The following is a 16,318-nucleotide window of genomic DNA, read 5'->3' on the forward strand; positions in this document are numbered from 1 at the left end:
TTTCTTACATAGAAAAAAATCGTGTTTTGTGTGTTTATTGAATTAAGATAAAATTGGTTTTCTTGTATCAGGCTACTAAGTTACAACAAACTTTGAGACATCATTTTAAAAATATATAATAAATACACAGGAAAATACTGTATTGATACACTTATGACTATAACGTGCAATACAGTTAATATTATAAATCTTGATCTGCATATTGAATAATCATGGTTAATATGATGAGAAAACTTCCTACTTCTTCAAAATGTTAGAGGAGCTTTCTAATCTTTTATCAGCCTATTACGAGCAAACTATTATTCAGTATTATTCAGTATTATTGCAGCAGACTTGTACGATGACAATAGACATATGGAACATATGCAGCACATGATTGTCTAGCAAATTTAGGATTAAAATGCCTTGCTTGGAGAATTCTAGAAACAGCGTCACCTTATTAGCTCTTAGTTCATAGCATCTATCTCTCCTAAGCTAACCAGTGACTTGTCCTCAAGGGCTTTGGATAATCAGGAGCACTGGGAATCTCTGAGAGGCTCCCATGAAGGAAAAAATTAAGCCAGGCCTTCTCTCTGGGACCTGGTGGGAGCCTGGGGTCTGCTGATGGGGAAGGTGCAGCCGCCAGAGCAGAAGCGTAAATTCTGGGAAAAGCTACATCTGTGTGAGTCTCAGGAATTTAAGACAGAGGCCAAGCTTGGCCTTACCCAAGTACGTCAGGACTTCTTGTTTCCCAAGACCATATGGAGTTACAAGGGAAGGTCAAACGTGTATATATATTTTAAATATTTTAAAATCATAATAATTATGATATTAATGAAATTATCAAGATAATTTATATATCTCCTACCCGAGAATCTCTTAGATGGGGCTCTAAATAATTTTGTCTTAGTTTTTCTTGTGCCTTACTTGATCTAGGCCCTTAGCCAGATTAGGATCTGCTCCTTAGTATTAGTGTTCATCTTCATAATTCAGTTTAGAATTTTAAAAATTCTGTGGGAGTGGGTGCCCGGGTGGCTCAGTCGGTTAAGCATCTGCCTTCGGCTCAGGTCATGATCTCAGGGTCCTGGGGTAGAGGCCTGTGTCAGGCTCTCTGCTCATCAGGGCGTCTGCTTTTCCCTCTCTCTCTGTGTTCTCTCTCTCTCACTCTCTCTCGAGCAAATAAAATCAAGAAAAAAAAAAGAACAACTTTATGAGAATTAAAGAACACTGAAAGTGGTGCAGACCAATATGAGGCGACAATCTCAATGATACTCCACTTTTGAGATGTCAGGTCATTTGTCTGATGCCTTATTTTCTGAGCCAAAAGAACAAATATAATGTCACAGGCCATATTTTTGAAATGACATATTTTTGTTTGTTCATTTCTAACCTCCTTGTTTATCCTCTTTGAATTTAGGGAGGCTGATTCTCATTACTCTTTGAGCTATGAAGTTCTGCAAGCTTATCTCCTCATTTCATCTCTAATTTTCATTTACTCACGCGGTCTCTAATGTTTGACGTGATTAAGTTTGCTATGACTTGATAGAGTTGATATTTTGCTTTTAGTACAATGTTGACTCTAAGGATTTTAATTTTTATTATGTTTCCAATTGAAATCTGAAAATCATGCAAGCCTCTAATTGAGCCTTTTGTGTTAGGTTCACATGGCGCCACTCAAATGAAATGTTTTAATCATGAGTTTTCTTAATATGAAAAATCACACATCTTTTTTTCGTATCTAAAGATATATTATACCAAGAATATCATCATACTTTGACATTCTAACTGGATTAATTTTCTCTGTCATAAACTTTTATCTTTTAGTTCAAAGGAAATTTTTTTTCCTCTTAAATCATTTCTTGCCCTGTGAGCTGCCGCGGTGGTTAGGTTGGCAAGAGCCATTCCAGGTATGAATGCGGCTGAAAGCCTGTTTTTCTTTCTCTTTCCCGCATGCACACAGCCACCTACAACCACACACAACAGCCCCCCGCCCCCGTCACGTGCACACACATGTACCACACATGCACACACACACACTGGGAAACACTCTCAGTCTATAGCAGTCCAGGGGGATTCTAGGTGTAAGAGTCTTTGGACTGCCCACAGGAAAGTGCGTTTCCATTAAAGAATATTTGCACCAGGTCGTCTGGGATGGCTAAAGTGTGCACCAGGGTCATAGGTCAAATAGGAAGATAGAAATGCTCCTTTGCCAGAGCTCAGCTAGCAAGTTACTTCTCTAATTCTCATCAGCAGGCATATAATATCCACCAACAATAGGGATGTCATTTTTCCTCTTCTGTTGCCAGCGCAGTGTGAGATTGCATATGGCTCTGCGAATTACGCTTTACTATCAACTTTGGTCATCTCCAAACCACAAGTTAAATAATTTTGAGATTATAAACTCAAGTAACATGATATGTAAAAATTAATCTATTACGAATTTTTAAATATTCCTGACACAGAGGCTGATGTAAACGAGCTATTTTTACTGTCCTGCCAACTGTCTGAAGACTCTGGCCAATGTTTGAAAGCTCTTTCAACTCAGAACTCCCTCAGATGTTCTTTTATGATAAGGGAAGAAGGAGAAAGCAGAACAGCTTTGTGTTCTGTGGTAATGAAGGAAGGTCAGAAACCACAGCATATAGATTTTTGGAGACGAGTCAGAACTGTTTAGAGAGAAAAAGATAAAGATTATTAGCAACAGTGACCTTGCAATCCCATGGAACCATTCCTAAGGCTAAATCGAAGCCTTTATGGAACAAATGGCATGTTGACCCTCAAAATGACCTCATTGTGACTGTGAACAAGAATGGAGTAGCTAGGTAGGAGCAACAAGGGACTCATTTTTAAATTACGGCAGCAACATCAGACTCACAAAGTCAACTCTAAACAGGCTTTCACCCATATTTTATCTTTTTTTTTTTTTTATAGTAGGAGGACTGGAAATACTATACCTGTGTTTGCAATATTGCTATAGTAATCGTATCAGTTACCATCTACACCGAGAGACTTTCGAGAATGACGGGGATAGTTCTATTCTGGTGCAACAGGAATGCACTGGGATGGCCTGGGGGAAACAAGGATGCATGGTCACTGTGAGCACATACTTGTGGTGGAGCAAAGATTTTGTTATTACAGGATATACATCAGTATACACCTTACAGGACCTCGCTTAGTAGCTCCTAATTATTTGAGGCGATCTAAAGACAAACCAGTTCAACTGAGATTTGTTGCCAGGAGGAAAAATGACTTAGTTTTACCCAAATTTTAATCACAACACTTTAAAAGCTGTGTTTAAACAGACGATGAAAATATGGTCTCGTAAATTTGAGAAATGGAGTCTCGTGCATGAACCGCAGATATGATATAAAACATTGGTCTAAATATAGGTCTATCAGTGAAATAGTCCTACGATGTGGTTTTTAAGTACCAGCAGAACGTTGTGGAAATTTCTATAAAATATATGAATCATCACACAGAAACTCCATTATGTTTCTATTTTGTGGATGGATGTTTATAATTAACATTAGCCCAAAGACTGAAGTACTTACAATTTATAATATTGAAAAATTAAGAAAAAAGAAGTCTCTGTTGAACATAATATCACAATATACATTAACACAAAGGATTGGGCTAAATTTAGTAATTCCCCCCCAATGGCCCAACTTCGGTTTTAAGTCTGCTTTTACTTACAAAAAATGTTGTATTTCATTAAAATGTAAAATTTTTCCAAAGTCAGCTTATTTGATCTGGGACAACTGGTAAATACACACATTTACTTTGAGTTTCAATCGAATAAATTAACTTAAAAAGCTGAACCAGTTGTATGTAGTGGCACAATCGGACTCGATCTTGATGTTCCAAATCCAAAATCCATCTATAGAAGGTGAAGTCACACGGAGAATCCTAACTTGGTGGATCCGGTCCTGACCAACTGCCCGGTCATGGTTAAGCCTTTCTAGACTTCAGTTTTCTTAACTATAGGAAAGTCCTGAATTAGAGTGCACAATGGGGCCTTTCCAGGTCTGACCCTCAGTGCTTGTGTCCTAGGGATTCAATCACCGAAGCCATTTTGCTGTCTGTCATTCGGCCATGAATCTTTAGATGATCCTCTTGGCGTTGTAAGTATTTATGTATCAGGGAATGGCTTTCATTGGAATGTGTCACAAGTTAATTGCATTTCAGTGAATCATAGTAGGAAATTTCTTGGTCTGGATTTGGTTTTGGTCTGGATGGTCCCCCCCTGCTGCAGGACTCCGGGGTGCAGGGGCTGGCCAAGCAGATCATCAGTGTCCTGGCTGCCAGGGGTGCCGTCCTCCAGCCCCCAGGGAGTGGCTCTCAGCACCACCTCAGCTTGGACCCTTCCAGGGAAAGTGTCTTCCTGCCCAAACTGGATGGGACACGCCCTGGGGGAGGAGTGTGGGCGGGCAGGAGGGGCAGGGAGGGGGAAGGTTATTTCCAAAGTTCATACCTCAGCAATTAAAAGGGACTCATCGCTCTGGCCACACCTAAAATAAGACAAGAAAAAGAAAAAAAAAAGAATTTGACTTGTAAGGAGTGTTTCCTTCTGACAGTTTCCCTCTCCGTATCTTCCTGTTGGCAATGAGTTGCACATAGTGGCATTCTCTAAGTAGTGTGTTTCAGCTGCATTTTTATTTCACTTTTACATGAGAAAATAATCAACGTTGGTTCATAAGGATTCAATTTCTGGAGAGATATGGAGGAAATTTCTGATTTTTTTCCCCCCAAATTGCTGCCAGCTACAAGTGAGATTCCATATGTTGTGTGGTATTTAAAGAGAAACTGCTCTTGATTTTTTTCACACCTGAGCTACCCTATTTTAGACGTTCCAAAGAATGTCTGCCTAAAAAGGGGCTGCAAAATAGTTCATAAAATTATTTTGGCATCATTTACTGAAGAAAAAAAATGGATAGTATTTACTAACATATTATCACACCATCACATACAAGAGAAGGAAGCTCGTGGCTTTGCTAGTCACTAGAGTACCATTCAAGGCAACTGAGTAGGGACCCTGCTGGCTCCGTTGGTTAAGCACCAAGTTAAGCACCGACTCTTGATTTCAGCTCAAGTCCTGATCTCGGGGTCTGAGACGAGCACCTCCTGCCTTCTGGCTCCAGGCTGGGCCGGAGCCTACTTAAGATTCTCTCTCCACCCCCACCCCCACCCCCAAAAAAAGTAAAACTAAAGCAACTGAGTGAACAGAAAGTTTTATGTCTCTTTATCTTGCTTGGAGCGGCTTCCACACTGAATAGTTACCCTGGCTCTATGTTTCCTGATTTTTCTCTGTAAACCTTACAAGTATAATAGTCATTTACAATTAACTGTATATGGTCATTTATAACTCTAAACACATGCAGTCTTGATTTTGTGATGAGACACTTGAACATGATTCAGACGATCTGGGTCTCTTGTAAGTATTACGTCCATAATAGCGTGGACATGCTCCTATCAGCCACAGTGCTGTTGAGAATGAGAATGTACCAGCACTAGGTCGGAGGCTGCCACCGCGGGACTGCTGGTGGGTGCAAGGTCAGATCCCTAAAGCACTTATTAAATCAGATTCCATCACTTTAGGATCTTAGTCATCCCTTAATCTTCGGAGCCTTGAACAAAGTAAGTCTTAATAAAATGTCTAATGAAACTACAGGGAATGAGAAATTGCTCCAAGAACAGATGCATTGTTGGTATGCACATAAATTTTATATACACCTCTCCTTTTTAAATAAGTGCTCTCTAATAACTCAATCCAAAAAAAAAAGGAACACAATTAGTTCAAACTATTTTCTGCTATGCGATTTTACGTACCTTTTTTTTTTTTTTTTTTTTTCAGTTGTGGCTATTCATACAATACCAATTGTAAAACTGGCTCCATGGCTTTGCTCTTGTGTAGCTCTTGCACATCATAATCTTAGACCTTTTTTCCAGGAACCTTAAGAACAATGGAACGCCCACGGTGAAGCAGTTCTGTCTGCGATTTGAATCAAACCACAGAATGCTGTTCACTATTCTCTCAGCTACAAATAATGGAATATCATTTCCACATATGCCAAATAGAATTAGTTCTCAGAATGCAATAGCTTATATTTCAAAGCATCTTATTTTTAAACCTAGAGAATGCCATGCAAAACCTTGGTAGCACTTAACTCATTCCTAAAGCAGAAACATAAATATACATTTTTTTTTTTTTTTTTACCAACTGGAGTTTCATCATTCAGTTGCAAATTGTTATGTTAAAAAATGAATAGACCAAGAGATGCCTTAAGGTCTTAAACTGGCTTTTCCAATTATTAAGTCTGAATTAAACATAAAAGTTATATCCCATGACATGTGAATACAGTTCTATACACAGAACTATTACAAAGCAATGCTGACACCTATAGAGAATGTATGCAAACATCCAAGTTTAATTGGTGTGCACTATTGATTGGTATTAGGACTTTGAACTCCACTCCTCTTGATATGCAAAAAGCAAGGCAGCTTCAAGTTTGATGTGCTCCATTTAGAAAGGATGTTTACTTCATAATAAAAAAGGGTTTTTTATTGCTCTTTCAATAACCTTGCTGTTGCAACAGTATCATGTGAGTAGCAAATCATAATGATTTGGCTATTTTCATAGTCAAGGGTGGAGCAGATCTTACCAGTCTCATTAGGTGGATTCTTCCGTGGATGTTAACTGATGACGTGTGTGAAGCATCCTGACAGCAACAAACAAACAAACAAACAAACAAACACGTTTACTCTTTCTCCTCCTATTTTAGTGTAGCATTTCTAGGGAGGGAGGAGAGCTCTCTTCCCCTTTCTGAGCGAGCTGAGATGGAGAGTTCCCAAATATATTATTGGAGGCCACTCTTTTCTCTATTGGCTGTTCGACTCCATATTTTAGAAGAACTGTTCCTCCTAAATCAAAACATGATGTAAACTTGGCCCAAAGAATATTTTTTATGTAAGTAAAACTCACTACCCTCTTTAATGAGCGTTAGCTAAAGGAAGGCAAGAGCCATATCCTTTATTAAAGAAATATTTGAGTGCTTAGTTGTCATGGGAAGAAATCAGGTCCTATAATAATGACAGAGTCCACTGATACCAAATAAGCTCAATAGCCTACGAGCTATTCTGACAGACAACATCCCATTTATTTGCAATAAAAAATACCTAAGAATAACTTTAATAATGAAAGCTCAGTAGCCTTATGAAGTAAAAGTACAAAACTCTACTGAGAGATGATAAAGCTGACTTAAGTGAAACAAGAAACATGTTTCTGAATAAAAAGATCAGTAAAGAGGTGTCAATTATCTCTTAATTAATTTGCAAGTGATTTGTAGATTTTTACATGATTTCAAAAAAAAAAGTCCTAAAAAGTCTTCACTAGGCTTTTATTCATTTAAACTTTTTAGAAGTTGAGTAAGTCAGAGTTTTCCAGAAAAACAGAAACGAGGCCCGCTGGCACTGGGGAGGGCAATCTGCTTTACTCAGTCGGCCAACTCAAATGTTAATTCCATTCAGAAACAGCCTCACAAAGGGAATAAAGGGGAAAGTAGAAAAAATGAGTGGGAAATATCAGAAAGGGAGACAGAACATGAGAGACTCCTAACTCTGGGAAACGAACTAGGGGTGGTGGAAGGGGAGGAGGGCGGGGGGTAGGGGTGAATGGGTGACGGGCACTGAGGGGGGCACTTGATGGGATGAGCACTGGGTGTTATTCTAAATGTTGGCAAATTGAACACCAATAAAAAATAAATTAAAAAAAAAAAAAAAAAAAGAAAAGAAACAGCCTCACAGACACCACAGATAATGTTCAATCAAAGATACGGGCAGCCCGTGGCCCAGGCAATAAAGTTAACTCTCACGGAGCTTATGGGAAGAATTAGCTAAGAGAACTTTGAACAAGAAGACTAATAAGGAAAAAAAAAAAAAAAAGAAGACTAATAAGAGAACAGTGTTAGCGAATGACTATATGCCGAGTAAAACGCATATTCCATAATATATATTATATGTCATATTATGTGCATATAATATGAAACCAGATCATTAGAACAATGTAGATCCAGCATTTTATAGATGGATCCTTGGAAAGGTCAGACTCTATAGCTTATAAGTATATTCTGCTATCACCAATTATCATGGAAGGAAGAATTAGTCAATAAAATAGTGTTATTGATTTCTCAGTTTATTAAATTAGCAAAAATATAAATAAAAAGTACAGAACGTAAATTAAGTATATTATCTGATCTTTAGATATGAATAAAGGGATCATAAAGTAAAATAAAATCACAAAGTAAAAAGTGATTGATTTAAGGCCATAATATGTAGAGATTTCTGAGTCACAAGTATGTCATGTAAATTCAAAAGAAAAACAACAAACTTGGGGAAAATATTTACAGTGATCACACACACACAAAAATATATGTGAGGAAGATACCCCCAAAAAAGTCTAATTGAAAACTAGGCAAGGATTATAAAAGGTTATTCTTTGAAAAATTAATATAAATTTTTAATAAATGTAAGAAAAAATTATTCAACACCACTGTTTTTAATCAAATTCCCGTTTATGTGATCATACTTTTTTGTACATTAAAATTGTCAAAGATTTAAAGTAGATCATATTCACTCTTGGGTAGGTATCTGGTGAGAATACACATTATATACAATATAATATACAATTATATGTTGTATGTTGAATATACAAATTATATATTGCTGATAGAATATTAACATGGTAAAACCTTCTGAAAAGATAATGTATAATATGGGCTTAAATAAGGATCATAGCTTTTGATGTTAATTTCATTATATGCTTTTATTCTATTGAATTATCCTTAAAAATATATTCTAAAGAAATAATGAAAGTATCTTAAGATCTTAGTATAAATAAGAATGTTCATTGAAGCACCACAAAACTGGAGATAAGTCTAAGGGTCGAACAATTGAGAAATGGTGGAGGTGATTTTATGGCTTCCATAAGATAGAATCTTATGTAGCTATTAAGAAAATATTTTCAGGGGCAGCTGGGTGGCTCAGTGGTTGAGCATCTGCCTTCGGCTCAGGGCGTGATCCTGGGGTCCCGGGATTGGGTCCTGCATCGTGTTCCCCACAGGGAACGTGTTTCCCCCCCCTGCCTGTGTCTCTGTCTCTCTCTGTGTCTTTCATGAATAAATAAATAAATATTAAAAAAAAAAGAAAAGAAAATATTTCCAAAGAAATTTAATAGATATGACAGAAAATTTATTGAGATGAGAAATAATGGCTACAATATGAGGTAGAGTCAGAGTTGGGGAGACTCTGACAGTTTCGCTGTCGTGACTATGACATGAACTGTGCCAATACATTCCTCCACACCTTCCACTTTTGAATAATTCCTGGAAACATCACCAAATTGATCTTCCAAAACCTTCAACTCCATTATATTACTCTCTTTCTCAAAATCATGACTGGTTCCTCAATATGGAAGTCTTCTTCCCAATATGTACTCACATTCCAGACAATCTGTATCATTAGCTTTAACAAACATTTGTGTTGTCGCAAGACCAAGTTTGGATTATTTGTTCTCCTGGGCTGTATGTACCCTCTTTCTCTTTTCTATAACCCTCAATCTTATTCATATTTTAAGAATCACATAAAATGTTTTATCCTATACGGTGTCTTCTTCCAATGCCCACAGATAGAATGTTTCATCACACAGAACTTTTCATGGTTCTCATGTTTAACGTATTTGTTTGTTTTTAACGAAATCTCTACACCTAGCACAAGGCTCAGACTCACAACCCTGAGACCAAGAGTCATGTGCTCTAGTAATTGAGCCAGGCAGGTAAACCCTAGGTTTACCTTTTAGATTATATTTCCCAGCCTATATTTTGCTAGTTAATTAAAAGTTTTATTTCACCTTCTAATTTTAAGTTACTTGTAACAACTTGTACGTCCCTATTTTAGCAGATTTTCTGACCAAAACCAAAACAAAATGTAATAAAAATAAAAAAACAAAACAAAAAGCAAAGGTAATAAAAATGTGACTAATATAATTAAAGACATGAACACATACAAACTAAGGTCCTTATGTTACAGCAGAGAAAACCTATTTCTTTCTCATGCCCACAGGGCTTTAGCAAAGCTGGTTATCCTTTGGCCACAAAAAAATCTTAATACATTTCTAATAGTGAAAATGTACACCACCACCTTCTTTGGTAATAATGAAAAAAAAAAAAGAAAGAAAAAGAAAGAAAAAGGAAAATTAGTATTAAGTTTGTAAAAAGAAAACAACTCAGGTACTTTGAAGTTAAAAAAAATCTTCTAAATAACTTGTGAGTGAAATATAGTAAAATTATATTTCATACCATCAAAAATCATTACAAAGAGAAAAAAATGAACATTATGAGATATTGCCTGAGCTTTTTACTAAAAATACTTGATGTAGAAGATATAGTGGCTTAGTTTGCTCAGTCTCAGTATTCATTTCAACTTTCAATTAGGAGGCCTTTCTGAATGGCAGGAACTAGAAAGCTAGAACTTTCTTGTACTTGATTTCCTCACGACCGAATTTTTGGATGTGAAGTTGGCTCTTCTAAAAGATGCACTTTCATGAGTTCTAGAACAGCACTGTCTGAAAGAAATTTATTACAAGCCGCCTATGAAATTCTAAATCTTCTAGTACATCCGTTGCAAAAGGTCAAAAGAAAACAATGAAATTCATTTTTAAAAATGCATTTTTTAATTTACCCAATATATTTAATATATTATCATTACAACATGTAGTCAATCTTTCAATATTGGGATATTTTACATTCCATTTTTCCCATTCTTTGGAATCTGGTGTGTGTTTTAAACTTAAAATACATTGCCATTTGGACTAACTGCTTCAAAGGCTCCGTGGTCAGTAGTCACTTGGGCTAGTGGCTACCCTGTTGGGTGGCAGTGCTGCAAAAGATGAGCATGGGAGAAGCTATTTCCTGCTGTGGGGGTAGTTTCTCTGAACAGGCACTGCGGTAGGCAAGCTGGGTTTCCTACAGTGCATTTCAGGGTCCATTATAAATAGGTGTGGTAGGGACAATGTCTTTAATTTCTGGATCAAAGCTTAAGGGGATCTGTACTTGAAGTCAGCATTTCCAGGAAAGGCTTTCTGATTCCACCCCTTCTGAGTCTATACAACGTGGTATGTCTCTTGGCAGGCTAGGTTTGTGGTCTTTTTCTGGGGGTCGTTCTTTATTGGGTTAGAATCAAGCCTGCCTTTTCAGGCTTTCTAATATCTCTTTAAGCATACAATTCCATGAAATTTCTTTAAAACAGGGTGGTTTTCGCTCCTGCAACTGAACTCCAGGTGTTAAATGGCATCATCATAAATATTTTCATGTTTAAAGGGCTAAAAATACACTGAGGATTTGAAAATGATTTTAAAAAAAACTTCAATAAAATGAAGTCATTTTTCTTTAATAAAGAAAAAGATAAATTAACTAAAAAGAGAAAATATTTTTGACTATCCTAATAAATAAGTAAAAGCTAAAGTGCAAATACATGCAGTTGGAAATGAAAAGAGCATGAGCTATTCATAGCAAAACTAAAAATTATAAAACACTATATTTACATCAATGTTTGACACTGTCATTTTCAAAATCTTGACCAAAAAATGAAACGGAGACTATAACTTTCTAAAGAAAATGAAATTATCAATTTAGATTCAAGATCCAGTAAAAATTTGAATATCCATGAAATAATCAAGCATCTCAGAAGATAGAATATCCTCTTTCTACAAAGCAACTTCCACTGATGGAAAAGTCACTCTCTCAACAGCTTAAAATGGGCAAAATCTTTCTCCAACTTCCTGGCATTGTCAGGTTGAGCACACCTTTGAATTCAGCTAACCAACAAAATAGATGATACAATTACTCAAGAAGAGAGACAGGAATTTATGAATTATAAAGTTAATTTATAATTTTGAAATTTATTATAAATAAATTAATTTTTACTTAGTATTTTAAATTACTAAAGAAGTCGTACAGAGCCTATTCTATGTAGCATTGGGTTTGTAAGAGATTGAATAAGACAGAGAAAGAAAATATTGTACGATGTTCAAAAGATTTATAGTTATTTCTTTAATCACCATTTTATGATGATGTACCCACTTTGCATTTCCATGGCAGCCAAATAACCAGCTCCTGGATCACTATTTTCACTTAGTAAAAGCATACTTTGCTTCAGGTAAGAAATCGCGTCTTTTGCATTTGATTCCCTACAGTGTGTAACAGAATGATGGTTGAATTGAGTTGGAAATCAAATAAAATTGAATTTATTTCTCTTGTTGGTTTACTTTGTGTGTTGCTTTCTTCAGGGAGCAATAAAACATCACCAACAACAAATTTTGCCATATAATCTTTGAGTATTATTAAACTAAATACTAATCTGAGTCATTAGAGAGCTTCTGAGTGATCAAGCCTGTTTCTGGTGTAAGATGCTGGCCAAGTGAAGACCAGGAGAGTAATCTGGGTGTCCTGGGCCAGGTCCCCTCCACTCGTTATGTAGAAGAAAATGCCTTCATCTATATCCTTTTGTATATGGGGACAAAGCTAAGCAGGCGGCTCCCAAGGGCTGGTGGCAGTGTTCCTCGAGTATTTTCTAAAGTGCTAATATTCACACACGTTATAAAGAACCCGTGACAACTAAAGATTCAATCATCCAGCTCAGATCTTCAGGCAGAAACGTAAAGAGAAAATCTAGGCTGAACCCAAAGAAAATGATTACAGCTAAGATTCTTATTGGTTACCTGTCACCCAAGTGGATCTCCAAGGCAATAAAAGTTTCAATTATGCTAGAAATGAAGGCTTTCTGATTCCACCCTTTGTGTAATGATCACCCATTGGATCATTTCAATCGCTATGCTTCTGATGCTAACAAAATATCAATAAAAGATTCAAATAGCTGATGTTTTAAAATTTAATATAAATTTTGGCTGTATGTCCCCTTATCCCATATATCCGTTTAGTTGAATTATATTGTCGATTAATTGAAATTGCATTTTCAAAATCACTAATGAAAAAAAAAATTGAAACTGGCCCAGTATTGCCAAATACAATGGAAGAAAAAAATCATGTAAATCCTATTATTTTCTTATAGCATTCTTCACTTTAAAAACTAATTTATAACACATAGGCTTGTCCAATCATTGTTGTACACCTGGAACTAACATAACATTGTGTGCCAATTATACTTCAATTAAAAAAAAACAATTTATAACAATTTTAAGATCCTATTATAAGAATTTTAGAGTTCTGTAATCATTGTTCAACAGTATCCATATTATATATATGTGAGCATAAAATATTGCTGTGCGTAAGTATTTATAGGTCTATTTTTCAAACAATGATTCTGGAACAGAAGTTTTAAGAGATTGTCAAAAAAAAGCTTGAAAATATCAACAACAAAGATGACTCCCTAATTGTACTAAATGAAAAAAGCCAATCTAAAAAGAGTTTATACCATATGTTCCATTTCTAGAAAACTCTAGGAAATGCAGACAAGCATATAGTGACAGAAGGCAGATCAGTTTGTTTGGAGAGGGGCCGCAGGGTGGAGGAGCACAGAAAGGTGGGAAAGGAAAGGAATATGTGGAGACAGGAGGGAACTTGGGGGGTGATCCATATACTTACTATCTTGATTGTAGTTATGGTTTCTTGGATGTATGTGTATGTCAAAACCTACCAAATCGTACACTTAAAATATGTATGATTTATCTTATCTCAGTTACATATTGGTACACTGTTTTTTAAAAAGCTTGGGATTCAGTTAAATTAAATACATTTATATAATCTAGGGAAATATAATATTTTATATAATAAATAAAATATTATATATCCATAAAACGTATTTCCAAGGAAATGTTTATTTGATCAAAACTACCTTCTGTTTCAGGAAGAATTTTAGATTGAACTCATGTTCCTTGAAACATCCTTACATGTTATAGGGGTAAAAAGGTATGGGGAGTTCTAATGTTTAAAGTGTAGATAAATTTAGTAATTCCCATAGCAATTATAGTTCTGAAACACTGAAAAACCACATATAAATGTTTAATTGTAAAACCCATTTTAACTATATTCATCGTATCAAATGTCCTGCTGTAACTGATGCTTTAATATGTTTACTGTTATCAACAGTAGAAAGATTGTAATACAGAAAGTTATGGGATATATGTGAAATTTGGGAAGAATTATAAGAGTATTACCCATGATAAGATCAAAGAAATAGTAGTTTCCATCTTTATATACAGATTCGTTAAAGGCTAAAATGAGGTTGAGGAAGAAAAATGGGATTTATACGGCATCAAAGGAAGCTGAGAAGGCGCTTGCTTGTTCCTCTTTCCTTCTCCCTCATATTCTCTAGGGAAGTCCAACAACCCTATAAAAATCTTTCCCTTATTCCCTAAAGTGAAAGGTATCACTTTTCACAGAAACTCTGTAATTTTTCATTTGTTCATCATCTAAGGTACTGACCACAGTCTACCAGGTTATACCTGTTCCTTCATCCTATCGGCTTGTACGTTGGTCAGATGGCAACCACGTGTCGTTTGTCCTTCTGAGCCTACGCCACACCGTTAACACATACTTTGACGTCAAGCAACCATACATCATTATAAAAGTCATTAGTTGTCGCAACTAAACTCTGTAGACCGAGCAGCCTGCCAGGGGGGACACTCTGTGCTTTGGGAACTAAGGCCATGATATGCTCTCACTCATACCTCATGCACTTGTCTATGCTTTTATGTTTTGCATTGAAATGCACGAATTTATTTGCTATCTTGATTTCAGGGAATGATACTATGCTTCATAAGATTACTTAAAATACAGCATAATCATATACTCTGTCTATAATTTGCAAAAATTTGCTTAAAAACAAATACCAAATAATGGCCCACTTTAAACTATTTGTAGTATATATATATAGAAAAGGCACATTATTTTCTTTTTCTCCTTAGACACTTGGCTTATGTTGTTATTGAGCTTTTCACCATTTTCCCCTTTCATTTGCATTCATTTTAATTTTTTTCAGCGTACTAGTTGAAGGCAATTTCATAACTACCATGTAATTTCGAGAAACCTTGAGGAAGCATTTCTTAAGGTCTATACTTTTAAATATTCCCACTTTCTCAAACCGGAGTCAATGCTACGGTCTGAAAAAAGAAAAAAAAAATATTCTATGAGACTTGGTGAAGTTCTTTTCCGTCCTTCTCTGCGGCTCCTATAGGGACTCAGGGCGAGGAAATTTATGTTGGCTGACAACTTCTGGTTCTCACTAGAGGTCGCAGGATGTCAAAAAACTGACCAGCAAACGAGGACGCAGTTGCCAAAGGTAGTCTCCACAAAGCATCCTCTTTGTTCAGTCCCAGAAATGCCTCAGACAGCGAGCCCATGAGAACACCAGGCCCTGAAACACTTTAAGGCTAATTAGTGTCCACCTCCTGCACGGCTTCTGCCTTTGAAACTAAGAGCTTCCACCATACGTGGCCTTTAAAGGCCTAACAGAGGAACAGGATCTGAAGGGTTGACGTAACCTTCCCCAGAGTAAATGCTTCCATATAGTTCAGGTCGGCCGATGACCAGGGTTATTAGTCTATTTTCGCTCATTCGTGAAGTGGCAGGCACATTTATTTAGTATCAAAATGAATATTATAAAGTCAAGTCTTAAAAAAAAACAAAACATTATGTCTCCAAAAGTTTTACTTACTCAAATTTCTAGAAAAAGAGGTAATACTGTCCCGTCCCTTTCTTCGCACACTTTCATAGGTTTTACGTGCAGATACTCCTCTGGCCATTTCAATTTTTAAGTTTCATTGTAAGAGCACTTTCAGTATTCCAACTCTGATATGCGTGTCTTACTTTTGATGTTTCTGCCCATCCTAGCAACTAGAACATGAACAAATCAAAATAATGCTTAGAATACATCCAAAAATCCCTCACAGTTGTGGTGCGGGGGTACGAGTTCTAAATCCCCAGGAGAACTTTTAAATGGAGCAATCATTCTGAAAACTTACCCTGAAACGAACGACATGGTTAAAAGATCAGTCTTATGGAAAAACATGACAACTGGGGGGGAAAAAAAACCCAGATTTCGTCTTTGAGGGAATTTCAAAAGCTACAGGAAATCTTGCAGATCAAAAGTGTTGTCATCACTCCAGCCTATAGGATTTGACATGTGAGAGAAGAAACAACTAATTTCGCAATAAAACAAGTTCTCTTGAGCTAAATTAAAACTTATCATCACATTATTCACTTTGATGTTTCTTATTTGGGGAAATTATTAAAAATAGCTCAGATACTGCGATCAAAGCCGTAAATACGGA

The sequence above is a fragment of the Canis lupus genome, chromosome 13 (genome assembly GCF_048164855.1).
Source record: "Canis lupus baileyi chromosome 13, mCanLup2.hap1, whole genome shotgun sequence".
NCBI lineage: Eukaryota > Metazoa > Chordata > Mammalia > Carnivora > Canidae > Canis > Canis lupus.